Source organism: Panthera onca, chromosome E2, assembly GCF_046562875.1.
Source record: "Panthera onca isolate mPanOnc1 chromosome E2, mPanOnc1 haplotype 2, whole genome shotgun sequence".
Lineage (NCBI taxonomy): Eukaryota > Metazoa > Chordata > Mammalia > Carnivora > Felidae > Panthera > Panthera onca.
The window spans coordinates 60,303,948-60,319,746 of record NC_138353.1 but is presented as its reverse complement, the minus strand read 5'-3'; the positions used below and the strand labels follow the sequence as shown (position 1 = coordinate 60,319,746).

The 15,799-nt window shown below is 54.4% G+C and overlaps 1 long non-coding RNA gene across 3 annotated transcripts; it reads right to left on the bottom strand.

Annotated features, from left to right (window-relative positions):
• Positions 1–914: 914 nt before the first annotated feature.
• LOC145713186 (uncharacterized) lies at positions 915–15,747 on the bottom strand. 3 transcript variants are annotated; one of them, XR_014136146.1, is made up of 3 exons: positions 12,352–15,747; positions 7,544–12,263; positions 915–7,362 (listed from the first exon to the last, which is right to left on the bottom strand). It is a non-coding gene; the product is annotated as an uncharacterized LOC145713186 (long non-coding RNA). The 3 variants fall into 3 exon arrangements; XR_014136145.1 differs by having other exon boundaries at positions 7,544–12,773; positions 12,971–15,747; XR_014136144.1 differs by having other exon boundaries at positions 7,544–15,747.
• Between the last annotated feature and the right edge of the window lie 52 nt (positions 15,748–15,799).

Here is a 15,799-nt window from a genome sequence, read left to right as displayed (position 1 = left end):
ACACGCCCCTGTGCCAAGAGTACATAAGTGCTCTGCAGACCTGCCCTCTGCGAGGCGCACGTGGGGCTGGCGTCACCGCCCCGGTGCCCGGGCACGTCACCTCCACCCGCTCACAATACGGCCGAGCACCGGCCTGGGTCTGACTAAGTGCCAGCGTCCGGGTCCCTGTAACATTCTCAGTGAAGAAATGAGAAGTGTCCACAGAGCGCCTCGCTCCCACTGGGGCGCGAAGGTCCCCTCTGGGAGGGCGTGCTCACGGGACACCCACGGGGGCCCAGGCCAGGCACCTGCAGGCGTCTTCGCCAAGCAGAACCTGGTGAGAGTGACGGTCCTTCTCGGCCACGGTAATATTAACACTTTTAAGAGACGACGACAATTCTGGAAGCCTTTCATCTTTGGGCAGCTTTCCAAGATTGAAGCCTTTTCTGACGAGAACATCATTTTTTTACTTATACAATGAAACGCCAACATGTGGAAGTTCTGGATAAATCAGCAAACCGGTATCTTCCCCCTGACCCGTGAGGAGGCTACACGGTCTGGCCTGGGCCGCAGACCCCGGGCAGGAGACGGTCTCGGTGGAACGGACGCGGGAAGCGTTCGCACGACGGCCGCCGTCACGTGCCAATCACAGCCACGCTGGAGGCAGTGCCACAGGCTGAGGTCTGGCGTGCCACCAGAGACGAGCCACGGGCGCTGTTCGGGCGCGTTTGCAGCGCTGTGCGGGGATGCGCACACCCCAAGCCACGCACCGTGGCGGCGACAGGGACGGCCGGGAGACCAGACACCCAGATCTGCAAACACGCGGAGCGACGCCACCCTCCCACAACTTTGTTTCAGGAGACAGTGGTTTTTCACCCAAATGTTAGCACGTGACGGGCTTATCGACGATTTTAAATGAACGGACACAGCAAATCTTTAACGCAACGCCAGTTTTAATCCCTAACATGCACCCCACACACGAACAGCCCGCGGGTGCTTTGCTGGCCTGGAGCGCAGAAGCGCTGGGACACGAGGCTGGAGAACACGCGCCGCGTGGCCTTCCGGGACAGACACAAACGGCCGGTGGCGCACACGCCCTGGGCCGGGCGTGGTGAGAGCCTCCACTCTGCTGCACGGGTGACGTTCAGGGGCCACCTGGGGCAACTGAGACCACCTGTGTTTTCTGCCTTTGCCCACGGACTCCGGAAACAAATCCCTGCGGCCACGTGACTCCATCCCACGCGTGCAGAGTGAGAGACCGCCCCGGGTCCGCCCCGAGGGAGTCCCTGCTCCCTGGCCCCCTCCCCCACTCCCCTGCCACACCTTCCTCCAGCCTGGCCGGCTCCCACAGCCTCAAGTTCAAGACCACGACCCTTGGCAGCGCGTGGGAGGCCACCTTCTCCCACAGGCGCCACCCTGCGGGGGCGGCTCGGCACCCCGCATGGCTGGCCTGTATCTGATCACAACAGGTGCCTGACAATCTTCAAAGGAGGAGGGGACAGACGGGGACAGCAGGGCGTGGCTCGTCTAAACCAGGCTTTGCTTCTTTTCATGAATTAATTTTTAATTTACATCCAAGCTAGTTAGCATATAGTGCGGTAATGATACAGGAGTAGACCCAGTGATTCATCCCCTACGTGTGACGCCCAGTGCTCACCCCGAGCGCCCTCCTCGATGCCCCTTGCCCATTTAGCCCTGCCCCCTCCCCTCCAGCAACCCTGTCTGTTCTCTGTATTTAAGAGTCTCTGATGTTTCGTCCCCCTCCATTTTTATATTGTTTTTTTCTTCCCTTCCCTTATGTTCATCTGTTCTGTATCTTAAATTCCACGAGCGAAGTCATAGGATGTCTGTCTTTCTCTAATTTCGCTTAACATAATACCCTCTAGGGGCGCCTGGGTGGCTCAGTCGGTTGGGCATCTGACTTCAGCTCAGGTCATGATCTCACAGGTCGTGGGTTCGAGACCCACGTCAGGCTCTGTGCTGTCGGCTCGGAGCCTGGAGCCTGCTTCTGATCCTGTGTCTCCCTGTTTCTCTGCCTCTACCCTGCTCACACTCTGTCACTGTCTCTCAAAATTAAATAAATGGAAAAAAAATTAAAAAACAAAACAAAAAAACATAATACCCTCCAGTTCCACCCATGTAGTTGCAAATGGCAAGATTTCATTCTTTTCGATTGCCGAGTAATACTCCATTGTCTATATATACCACATGTTCTTTATCCATTCATCCATCGGGGGACATTTGGGCTCTTTCCATACTTTGGCTATTGTTGACACTGCTGCTACAAACATGGGGGTGCATGTGTCCCTTCGAAACAGCACACCTGTATCCCTTGGGTAAATGCCTAGTCGTGCAATTGCTGGGTCGTCGGGTAGTTCTATTTTTAGTTTTTTGAGGAAACTCCACACTGTTTTCCAGAGCAGCTGCACCAGTTTGCATTACCTCCAGCAGTGCAATAATCCAGGCTTTATTTGCCGTTTTCTTCAGTCCATTTCTGGGGCTTATTTCACCCTCGTGGCCTTTTCTCGGCCCTGGAAAAGAACCCGCTGTCTTCAGCACAAACTTGACGACCGTGATCGGCCCCAGGCTGCTGTGCTCATCCGGGCTGGCTGGCGGAGGCACAGGACAGTGCGGGAGGCTGGAAGCCAGGGAGGAGGCTGTGTGTCTCACTCACTGATTGAACCACGCAAACGCTTTCTTCTGAGCGGTGGCGGCACCCACGTGAGCGGTTTGGGACTAATGATGACGACTGCTCACCGTGGACTGACAGGGCCCTTCCAAGGGCTTTGTCCTCCACCAGGGAGCAGTCAGCTTACTCCTCTCCTGCAAGCGAGGAAACAGAAGCCCAGAGAGGTTACGCGGTGTGTCTAACGTCACACAGCACGTCGGTGGAAGGCTGGGATTTAAGTCCAGGCGCTCTGGCTTCATGGTCTGTGATCTTACACCATATTGCTACTCAGTAAGAAATTCTGGGCTCTCCTCTCTTGGAAATCAGAAATAGGGTGGCAGATTAGGAGGGCAGAGGGTCTTTTACACTGGGACACAGGCCTGGGTGAGATGGTCAGAGGGCCAGGAGCATGTGCAGGAAGGGGAGCCGCCTGGGGGTTCTGCGACCAGAGTGTGGGACCCCGGGTTCTCCTCACCCCTGCCGAGGGGAAGCAAAGAGGCAGCAAAGCCGTGTGAGGACAGCAGGACGCTCCGAATCTCAGCGGGCTGACCAGGCTTTGAGAAACAAGACGGAAAACACAGGAAGAACACCGACGGGGGAAGCCGAAGGGCAGCGGCCGGGAAGTGACGAGTCCAAAGGCAGATTGGGAAAGGGTTTCTCCGGAGCCAGGTGTGACGTCGCCACTAACACTTGGACTTGGGGGCCGAACGGGTAGCAGGTAACCTGCCCAGCGCGGCACCCAGGCCACGGCCCTCCACACTCTGGGGCTCACGGCTCTGGGCCTTCTGGTTTACGCTGAGAGACCTCACACTGTTCCGGCTGGAACCATAAACCTTTCAGGGAAAGACCGGCAGGCAGATGCCGGCAGGTGCGTGCAGGGGTGTGTGTGAGGTGGTGAGAGCCGTGACGGAGGCCCCTGCCAGAGTCTGCGGTGAAGGATGCGTGAATACCTGTGAGCGCCCCTTCCCGAGTATTTGGGGACTACAGTGTGTCACAGCTCCTGAACAACTTGCTGGGGCCGCCATAACAAAGCCCCACAGGTGGGGGCTTAGAGCTCAGACACTTATTCTCTCCCAGTCCTGGGGCTACAGGCCCGCGATGAACATGTCCCTGCTGAGGCCCCGTGGCCTGCAGACAGGCATCGTCTCTGTGTCCTCATGTGGCCCTCCCTCAGAGCACATCTGTGCCTGATCTCCTTCTCTCCCTCAGTCACTGGGATCAGGGTCCATCCTGCTGACCTCATTTTAACTTAATCGCCACTTCAAAGACCCTGTCTCCAAATAAAGTCACATCTCGAGGTCCTGGGAGTCAAGATGTCAACATGCAAATTTTCAGAGGACAACTCAGCCCCCCTTTTAAAACCGTGTAATCTGATGTCAACAGTGGAACACAGATGTGGCCCCTTAGGTGCCCGTGTGCTGTGAGCAGCCTTCCAGGAGTCAGACCTTTGGGCTCTGAGGCTGGCGCTGTCCTAGCTCCGGTTCAGGGCAGGGAGCACAGGCACGGGAGGAGGACTCACCCGCTCGGGGGCCCCCGGCTGCAACACGGCGGGACCAGGACCTGAATCAGGCAGCCTCCCCCGGACCCCAGAACCCTCACGCCCCTTTCTTGCTGGAGACCACAGCTCTGCTCTGCGGGGATGGGTGGGGTACCGGTCGGGGCAGCGCCTCAGTCTCCCCGACATCAGGACAGGCAGCCGCTGGCCTTCCCTGGAGTGGGCTCAGAAATCCACGTCTGCCCCCTCCTCGTCCTCAGCACCACAGCCCCATCACCGCACCCCCGTCACCCTGCACCTCATGTGGCCCCAAGACAAACCTTAAGCATAAACAAATAAAAAATGGATTAAAAGCCTGTAAATAGGGGCACCTGGAGGACTCAGTCGGTTAAGCATCTGACTCCCAGTTTTGGCTCAGGTCACGATCTCGTGGTTCGCGAGTTCGAGCCCTGTGTTGGGCTCTGTGCTGCCCGTGTGGAGCCTGCTTGGGATTCTCTCTCTCTCCTCTCTCTGCCCTCCCCGCCTCTCTCTCTCTCTCTCTCAAAATAAATACATAAACTCAAAAAGCCTGTAAGTAAAGTCCTGCTTTGTGCTCTCTCTGCTGACGGACGGGAGGAGACAGTAGGTACCTGCTCCGTGCCAGACACGGCGCCTCGAACAGGCCCCAAAGGAAGGGCCTGGTGGGAATGGAGCAGCCAGCGGCCAGAGGAGGGTGGAGATTCAAGCCTGATCTCTCTTCCTGCATCGCGGCCGACACGGGTGTCTATGAGCAGGACCCCACGGTTCTGAGAAAACGCCGCTGATCTCAAGAGGAGGAGCTGGGACCACGCAGACAGGGGCGGCGAAGGCGAAGGCGTGGGCAGAAGCCGTTCCCTCCCAGGCGCTCTGTCGGGGGGGCCGACCCCGTGGAAGGCCACGTGCACAGGGAGATGCCCTGCTGGGCTCGTCTCGAAATTCTGCCTACTTCTTGAACACGAGACCACACTTTCACCTTGCGTGCAGCCCCACAATGTCACTGCGGGTCCTGTGTCCGAGGAGAGGTAACAAGGACATAGGTAAACATAAGCCTCCGGACGGGCGGAGCCCGGCACCCACCGTTTCCATGGTGATGTGTTCCTCCCTCCCCCAAAGTCACCTTCGCTCTGCCACCCTGTGCCGCCTTCGCCGGCATCTGACTCGGGGGTCAGTGTGTCTAGGCCTGGTTCAAAGAGCGCATTTTGGTTCGGAAACCAAAGGGAGACTATTTTTAGATGAGCAGTTTGGCAAAGACAACACCTGTCTGTCCTCTGACATCGGCAAGAACCCACTCAGGGCAGTAAGTCTACAGCAGACAGTGACCACACCCCTCAGTTCATAGCCCCCCACCTGGTGCTTCAGACGGAAAGTGGTTGGTATCACTAGGCGGCCAGACTGAGGCCTGACTGGCACACGGCCAACCGTCCAACGTTAAGTGCACGGGGAGATGTGCCGGGACACCTGTGCGCACCCGTGACACCATTGCCCACTCGATGCAGCAGACATACGACCCGCCCAGCTTCCTCATGCCGCAGTCTGCCTACCCAGCCCTCAGCCCCATCCCAGGCAACCGCAGGATGCCTTCTGTCAGACAGATCGGTTACTGGCACTTTCTAGAACGCTCAGGAGCAGAATTTGCCATGAGGAGTGGAATTTGCCGTGATCGTTCACGTGTCTCGTCCCCTAGTCTCTACCTCCAGGCTTCGACACGTGTCCTCTTTCTTCCTACACACTTCTCAAGGCCTCAGATTCCCTTTACTGACCCTCCAATACTGGCCCGGGACTTCCATTATAGACACCATGGTCTGTGTCACAAGAGAAGACAGAAGTCACAGACCACACGGTATACAGACAGACGATACGAACTGCTGCGGTCTACAGATGCTACAACATCAGTCTACAGAGGACAGATGACGCGCTATATCACAGTCCACAATCTGATGACACAGACCATCACAGTTTGCCAATAAATGACAGATGATACAGATTATCAGTCTATAGAGGATACAGACGATCACGTCTCCAGATAGTAGACGACGCAGACTATCCGCGTCCACGGATGATACGAGCCATCACGTTCAGTCCGTGACAGATAGTACGGACTGTCATAGTCTGTAGCTGACAGAGGGTATGGAATATCATACTCCCTAGATGAACGTGGTATAGACTGTCAGACTCTACACGTGACAGATGGTGTATATTGTCAGAGTCCACAGATGACAGACAGTATAGACTCTCATGGTCTACAGACGACAGACTGTATGGACTATCACTCTGGAGATGACAGACGGTGTGGACTCACATACTCTACAGATGACAGATGGAATAGACTATCAGACTCTATAGATGACAGATGCTAGAGACTATCATGGTCTATAGATGACACACGGTACAGACTATGATACTCTATAGACGACAGGTGGTACGGACTATTATACTCTATACATGACGGATGGTACCGACTAGGAGACTCTATAGATGACAGACAGTATGGACTATCAAACTCCATGGATGACACACGATATAGACCATTGTACTCTGTAGATGACAGATTATATGGACTATCGTACTCTACGGACGTACAGATTACCATACTTTATAGATGACGGATGGCGTGGACCATCACGCTCTATATTTCACAGATGCTACGGACTCTCATAGTCTACAGATGACAGTCAGTATGGACTATCGTATCCGTAGATGGCAGACAGTACAGACTATCGCACTCCATAGACGACAGACGGTAGGGAGTATCATAGTCTGTGGACATCAGACAGTACGGACTAGCTTAGCGTACAGACGACAGACGGTATCGACTATGACAGACTACGGACGACGGACGTCACAAACTACCACCGTGCAGGCTCAACAGACAACAGTGCTCACAGACTACCACGATAACCTGAGGCGTCTCCCTGCTCCAATCCATCCACGTCACCAAATATCTTTGCTCAAGATACAGTTACAACCATGTCATCTCCAGACCGAAAGCCAGACCTCTCTCCAGGTCTGCGGGATCTCCAGCAGCACGCCACTGTCTCTGCTGTGTCGCTGTTTACTCGTTAGGAGTTACCTCATCTCCACAGGTAGGCTGTCAATCTCCTGAGGATGGGGTCGCCTCCTGCCTCCCCTGACAACTTAGAAGGAGATCCAATGGCTGTAGAGCCTCTGTTTTGTGATGATGAGAAGGTCACACAGCTACTTCCTGAGTGGGGATGGAATGAAAGGGTAACTTTGGAAGGTGTGAAAGTGTGGAGGCCGGGGCACCCCTGTACCAGTCCTTAAGCCAAGTGTGGCCCAAGCCCCTTTCTCTGCCGGTCTGGAGCACGCCCACCCTTCAAACGCTTCTTTTCCCGTTTGTGCCCCCAACCCCGCTACCCTCTTACCTTCCTAGGATGTCAGCAGGTACTTGGCGGTTTCAGATGCTCAGCTCCAGCCAAGTTGGTGCTGGATCCGTGACACTGAATCTGTCCTGCAAAGTAGACAGTGCAGTCCTTAGAGACGGAAGCGTGTGTGCGAACAGCAAGGCTCAGAAGACCACAGCACCACAGGGACCGGGCCACAGGGACAGGACCACAGGGACAGCAGGGCCACAGGGACAGGATCACTGGGACAGGGCCACAGGGACCGGGCCATATGACAGGGCCACAGGGACAAAAGGGCCACACGGACCGGGCCACAGGGCCAGGGCCACAGGGCCAGGGCCACAGGGACCAGGACACAGGGACAGGGCCACAGGACAGGACTACAGGGAGAGGGCCACAGGGACAGAACCACAGGGACAGCACGGCCACAGGGACCAGGCCATAGGACAGGACCACAGGGAGAGGACCACAGGGACAGGATCACAGGGACAGGGCCACAGGGACCGGGCCAAATGACAGGGCCACAGGGACAGCATGTCCACAGGGACTGGGCCACAGGGACAGGACCACAGGGACTGGGCCACAGGACAGGACTACAGGGAGAGGGCCACAGGGACAGAACCACAGGGACAGCAGGGCCACAGGGACCGGGTCACAGGATAGGACCACAGGGAGGGGGCCACAGGGACCAGGCCACAGAGACAGCAGGGCCACAGAGACAGGGCCACAGGGATAGCGGGGCCATAGGGACAGTGTCACAGGGACAGGGCCACAAGGACAGCAGGGCCACAGGGACTGGGCCACCGATGACAGGGCCACCAGCGATAGGGACACAGGGACAGCAGGGCCACCAGCGATAGGGACACAGGAACAGCACAGCCCACCCACCAACTGGCATTCTGGTGAGCAGACCCAGGAGGGACGGTGGTCAGAGGACTGGTTAGTGTCAAGTGAGTGGTGGTGGCTGCGGGGCCATATTTTGATGCTTCAAATGACTGTATGATCTGTGTTCATAATTTATGTGCATCAAACATTTCTTAACAAACGGAAAAACTTTACAAAGAAACAGTGGCCCTGGGAGAAGAAAGAGACATCAGGAGGGGACGGGCAGTATCCCCCAGCAGTGATTACGGGGTGTGGTCCAGCTCTCCCTCCCCTCAGCAGGCAGCTCCCAAAGGTCCCGGGCCGGGAAGCACCCCCCAGCTCTGGGCCATCGGCCTCAGATCATTCTCTCCAGATGGGAAAGCCTGGTGAGGCTGGGCCAGTTCCCAGGGTAACTGAAGGACACCGAGCATGCCCCATTGAGCTGCCTTGGCAGCTTAAGACAACGGTCTCTCGTGAGCATAAGTGAAATAATTCACAGAAGAACTTAGTCCCTGACACGCAGGCTGGGGCCACGTGGCCAGAGGTGGACGAGCTGGGCAGCCGAAGGCTCCGAGGATCACTGTGCGGGAGACCCGGGAACACTGAGCTCTGGTCCCGCTCTGGTCACTGGGCAGGGGGGAGAGGCAGCAGTGTGACAGCCCTGAGGCAAGGCCCCCCTTCCCGTGCCAGGACGTCGTCGCCTGCTTCAGCTCACCGCACTCCCGCACCTGCACTTTGCACACCATCGTGACACCGGGCGGGCCCGTGATCGGTGTTCACTGACCGAGCAGCGAGGCCCTTCTTGCTCTCCCGAAACTCCGAGGCACCAATGGCTGGAGGAAGGTCGGGCTCCGGAGCCTGCGGCCTGGAGGTGACCCGTGGTCCCTATGCCCCCATCTCGTCTACGTGCCTGATGACAGCACAGGGGGACCCCCCTCCTCCTTCTGCTTCAGGGATGGGCCAAGCAGCAGCTGCTGAGGAAGGCTGTCATTTCTTCTGTGCTGGCGTCTGAGCCCTGCACTTGGCACTTCCAGTAGAGAGCAGGGCTCTCAGTTCACAGAGGAGGAGGCTGGGGTGGCTGCGGCTACATCCAGGTCTGCTTCACCCCGAGCCCACCTGCTTCCCCCCACCCATCTTTGCCACTCACGGCACGGCCCTCGGCCAGCAGCTTCCGCCATCGGCATGCCTGGTGCCTGCTAGAAACGCAGACTATCAGGTCCCACCCCAGATCTCCCGAATCAGAATTCCCACACGCTTCCCTGGAGGAATCACGTGCACACTAACACTAGAGGAACACCACCCTGCACTCACTCTCGTCAGCACTGGGAGCTTATCTTAAAGGGAGACCTGGAACTTCACACCCATCAGGGTGGGTTGTTATTAAGAGAAAGATGAAGGCGATCCCGATCAAAACAACACCAGCACTCTTCCCGGAGCGGAACAGACAATCCTAAAACGTGTATGGAACCAGAAAAGACCCCGAATAGCCAAAGCGACCTTGAAAAAGAAAACCAAAGCAGGAGGCATCCCAATCCTGGACTTCAAGCTGTATTACAAAGCTGTAATCAGCCAGACAGTACAGTACTGGCACAAGCACAGACACTCAGATCAACGGAGCAGAATAGAGAACCCAGGAATGGACCCACCAACGTATGGCCAACTAATCTTGACAAAGCAGGAAAGAACACGCATGGAATAAAGACAGTCTCTTCAGCAAACGGTGCTGGGAAAACTGGACGGCGACAGGCAGAAGAATGAACCTGGACCACTTTCTTACACAAAAATAAACTCAAAATGGACGAAAGACCTCAATGTAAGACAGGAAGCCATCACAATCCTCGAGAAGAAAACAGGCAAAAACCTCTTTGGCCTTGCCTGAAGCAACTTCTTACTCAACACGCCTCCGGAGGCAAGGGAAACAAAAGCAGAAATGAACTGCTGGGACCTCATCAAAATAAAAAGCTTCTGCACAGCGAAGGAAACAATCAGCAAAACTAAAAGGCAACCGACGGAATGGGAGAAGATATTTGCAAACGACACATCAGATAAAGGGTTAGTATCCAAAATCTACAAAGAACTGATCAAGCTCAACACCCAAAAAACAAATAATCCAGTGAAGAAATGGGCAAAGACATGAATAGACACTTCTCCAAACAAGACATCCAGATGGCCAACCAACACATGAAAAAATGCTCAACTTCACTCATCATCAGGGAAATGCAAATCAAAACCACAATGAGATATCCCCTCACCCCTGTCAGAATGGCTCACATTAACAACTCAGGCAACAACGGATGTTGGTGAGGATGCGGCGAAAGAGGAACTCTTTCGCATTGTTGGTGGGAATGCAAGCTGGTGCAGCCGCTCTTGAAAACAGTATGGAGGTTCCTCAAAAAACTAAAAATAGAACGACCCTACGACCCAGCAATTGCACTACTAGGCATTTATCCACGGGATACAGGTGTGCTGTTTCGAAGGGACACATGCACCCCATGTTTGTAGCAGCAGTTTCAACAATAGCCAAAGTATGGAAAGAGCCCAAATGTCCATTGATGGATGAATGGATAAAGATGTGGTATATACATACAAGGGAGTATTAGTTGGCGATGAAAAAGAATGGAATCTTGCCATTTGCGCCTACGTGGATGGAACTGGAGGGTATTATGCTAAGCAAAATAAGTCAGAGAAAGACTAATATCGTATGATTTCACTCATCTGTGGAATTTAAGAAACAAAACAGAGGCACATAAGGTAAGGAAAGCAAAAATGAGATAAAAACAGAGAGGGAGACAAACCCTAGGAGACTCTTAAATACAGAGAAATGAGGGCTGCTGGAGGGGTTGTGGGTGGGGGGATGGGTAAAGGGTGAGACGCATTAAGGAGGACACTTGTTGGGGTGAGCATCGGGTGTTGCATGTAAGCGATGAATCACTAAATTCTACTCCTGAAACTATTACACTCTGTGTTAACTAACTTGGTTGTTTGTTTTTAATGTTTATTTCTGAGAGAGACAGAGAGAGACAGACAGAGTGAGAATGGGGGAGGGCAGAGAGAGGGGGAGACACAGAATCCGAAGCAGGCTCCAGGCTCCGAGCTGTCAGCACAGAGCCTGACATACGGCTCGAACCCGTGAACCGAGGGATCACGACCTGAAGTCAGACACTCAACCGACTGAGCCACCCAGGCACCCCACGAACTTGGATTTAAATAAAAAAATAAATATTCCCTTTTAATATAAATACGTAAATAAATAACAAAGATGAGTTAGTAAGTGTTGGCGAGGACGTGGAGAAACGGGGACCCTGTGCACGGTCAGCGGGGGTGTGAAAGGTGCAGCTGCCGTGGGAAACAGCACGGCGGTTCCTCAAAGACTCAGCAATGGCCTTACCACGTGACCCAGCAACTCCATCCAGGGAGCAGACGCCCAAAAGAACTAAAAGGACACGAACAGGTACGTGTGCACCTGTGCGCACGGCAGCATCCCTCACAACAGCCGAGAGGTGGAAGCCAGCGAGGTGTCCCTCGGTGGATGAATCCACGAAACCGTGTGGGCCGTCCACGCGAGGGGGTGTTATTGAAGCTTAAGACGGGAAGGAAGTAGTGGCAGCTGGTACAACACGGATGGACCCGGAGGACACCCTGCCAAGTGCAGGGAGCCGGTGACAACAGGACACTCCGAGGGTCCCACGCGTACGAGGTCCCCCGAAGAGTGGGATCCGTGGAGACGGAAGCCGGATGGGCGGTGCGGGGGCTCGGGCCGGGCCGGGGAGTTGGCTTCGTGGGGACAGAGCCCCGGCTGGGGAAGGTGGCAGAGTTCGGTGAACGGCAGGCGGTGGTGACGTGTGCTTCCAGAGCGAATGAACCTAACATCCCTGCGCTGACCAAAAAGTGGTGAAGGCGGTAAACTTTTGTTATGTATGTTTTAGCACAATTTTTAAACAATGCTTTAAAACAAAAGAGGAAACCTGAGGACCATCGTGGAAGATGCTTCCGGCTTGCAGGAGGGACCCCTACTCTTCACCCCTGCTAGTGAGCCTTGAGATGTCAAGCTTCGCTCCCTGTTCTGCACACACATCTTTGAAACGCTTGAATGGAACAAATCAGAAAATCAGAATAATGTGATTTCTGGTTTACCATCCTCTGTGCGACCCAATAGGCATTAACCCCACAACTTACATGACAAAACCTGAGAGTAGGAGAAAAGCATTTATTTCATTCATTTGCCCAAGAGGCCCTACGATGAGTTAATTTCATACATGTGGGTGGGTCCTGGGCTGAAGGTGCTGGTGTGGATGTGCATCCAGCCTGTGTACGGGCGTTGTTCATTCAAGGCTCTCCATTACATAAAGGGGCCTTTGCCCACGAGCACGCCGTCAGACGTTTGTGCCTACACGGCTGAATAGAGTATGGGTTACATAATCACAGTAACAAAAGCACAGGAAGACCCATTTGACACAGGGAGCACAGGGGAGGAAGGGATGTGGTGGGAAGAGAATCCCTTATTTCTACTCACTGGCAATCAATAGATACTAAAACTGAAAAAAAAAAAGAATAAAAAAAAATCAGAAAAAGAAAGAGGGGCACCTGGGTGGCTCGGTCAGTTGAGCATCCCACTAGATTTTGGCTCAGGTTGTGATCTCATGGCTCCTGAGATCCCTTCATTGGGCTCTGCACTGTCACTGCAGAGACTGCTTGGGATTCTCTCTCTCTCTGTCCCTCCCCTCTTCTCTGTCTCAAAATAAATAAACTTAACAAAAAGAAAGAAATCACGAAAGAAAGAATATAAGCAGGTTGTTTAGAAATACGGAAGAAAACAGGGGCGCCTGGGTGGCTCAGTTGAGCATCTCACTTAAAAAAATTTTTTTTCTTAATGTTTATTTTTGAGACAGAGCACAAACAGGGGAGGGGCACAGAGAGAGGGAGACACAGAATCCAAAGCAGGCTCCAGGCTCTGAGCTGTCAGCACAGAGCCCGACACAGGGCTCGAACCCACAAACCATGAGATCATGATCTGAGCTGAAGTCGGACGCTCAACCGACTGAGCCATCCAGGCGCCCTGAGCATCCAACTCTTGATTTCCGCTCAGGTCATGATCCCTGGGTGGTGAGATTGAGCCCTGCGTTGGGCTCCTTGCTGAGTGTGGGGCCTGCTTGGGATTCTCTCTCTTGCCCTCTGGCCCTCTCCCTGATTCACGCTCTCTCTAAAATAAATAAATAAAATTATATATTAAAAAAAGAAATATGGAGGGAAATAAAGATTTGAAAGTGGTTGCCTTTGATGAGCCAAACCTGGAGGTGGGTAAGTGGAGAAGCGGTCTGGTAACTGACTTTTAAAATCATGTATATACAGTACTATCTTAGTTCATCCAGGCTGCTAGGACGAAACCACCACAGGCTGGGGGGCTTACAAACACCCCCTGGTTTCTCACAGTCCTGGACGCTGGAGCTCCATGACCAGGGCACAGACGGCCGTCTTCTTGCTGTGTCCCCGCGGGGCGCAAGGGGCAAGGGCTCCAATCCCATCACGAGGCTCCGCCCTCCTGACCTCATGGCCTCCCGACAGCATCACGCTGGGGGCTGGGTTCCACCGATGAATTTGGGGAAGGCGGTTCACTCTGTAGACTTAACAAATGTCGGTGCTGTCCTCTCCACCACTGCCTTGGCGAACAGAAGTCACTGAGACTCACAGGCACCCTCTCTTCAGAGAATATGCTATGACGGTTGCCAGGAACAAGCTACCACCAATCTTTCAAAACAAGTTTCAGCCGTTTTGCATGAAATGGCAACATGATTGCAAGAAAAACTCAAAAAACCAGCCATCTGAAATACAAATGCAAACAGCAGTAAGATTCGGTTTTTCACCTTAAGACCCATGGGTTGCGTGGAGAGGGTGTGCACGCTCCCACGCTTTGGGGACCAGCCTTCAACAACCGATTCAACTTCCTCCCGGGAACTTGCCAACAGCTACCTATACCTGACACGCTCTACTTGGCCGGGTGATTACAATTCCTGAAATTCCTCCTACACGAATAGTAACACTCACACAAAAAACAGCTTATACTATATATAAAAAAAAATTGGTAACAACCTAATTGTGCACCCACATGGGGCGGGCTGGGAAGATTAAGGCACATGTGGACAGCAGAGCCGGGGAGCACTTTTGTTCAGAATTGGAATGATCTCCATGAAGCATCTAAGTGGAAAAAGGTCGCTGCGTATCATCACACAGAAACTGTTCCCAGACAGACACTCAAGCACGGGGTCACACTAACCCTTCTGGGAAGAGAGCCGGGTGGCTGGCCAGGGGTGGGACAGTTCACAGCACGTACTCAAACTCGACTGAAGAATGGGCCATTTTAAAGGTAAAAATGAACATTTATTGGGGGCGCCTGGGTGGCTCAGTCCGTTAAGCTTCTCACTTCAGCTCAGGTCATGATCTCACGATCCGTGAGTCCGAGCCCCGCGTCGGGCTCTGTGCTGACAGCTCGGAGTCTGGAGCCTGCTTCAGATTCTGTGCCTCCCTCTCTCTCTGCCCCAACCCACTCGCACTCTGTCTCTCTCTCAAAGATAAATAAGACATTAAAAAAAAAATTTTAACTAAACATTTAGAAAGGGAAGAGGGAAACTGGGAGTTAGTGTTTAACGGCTGGACTTTCAGTTTAGGATAAAGTTCTGCTGTTGCATGGTGGTGACGGCTGTAATGTATTTAATGCCACAGGACCGCACAACTGGGAATGGTTACAACGGTAAGTGTTACGTTATGAATATTTTACAATAGAAAAGTCCCTGTGCAGAGATCTGACAATCCGCCTTCACGGTGAAAAAAGGACCCCTGCTTATCTGGAGCTCAGAAAAAGGAGAGGTTTGAAGGAGCCTAGCTCTGAAGCAATTCATCCCTTAGCGCCCCCCAGCCCAGGGGCTCTGGCGAGTACCGGAGGTGGGGGGTGCGTCCCATGGGGACGCCAGAACTCGGGGACCTCGGGGGACGAGGCGTGGGGAGGACCTGTCCCGTGGCGCTGGGGACCCTGGGCGGGGAGGATCTGTCCTGGGAGCAGGGCGTGGGGAGGACCTGTCCCGGGGCGCGGGGGACCCCGGGGCTTGCCCTTCAGCCCCGGCGGCACCCCTGACGCCGTCACCTCGTCTTTCGTCTGGAGCTACTGAGGCGCCTGAGCCCCCGGACCCCCTGAGCCCAGCCTGGGCGGACAGTCCCTCAGGGCGCGGTCCCCTACCGCGTCCGCCCGCGGGAACTTTCCGGGTTCAGCTGGAGTCCAAGCCCGCTCTAGAGAAGTCCGACGCCACGCGCCTGCGCAGACCCCTGCGCCTGCGCAGTCCCAGCGCCTACGGAGACCCGGCGTCTGAGTCCACCGCGTCTGGGTTGATCCTTGCGCCTGCGCAAAGGAGGTGCGTGTCCGCC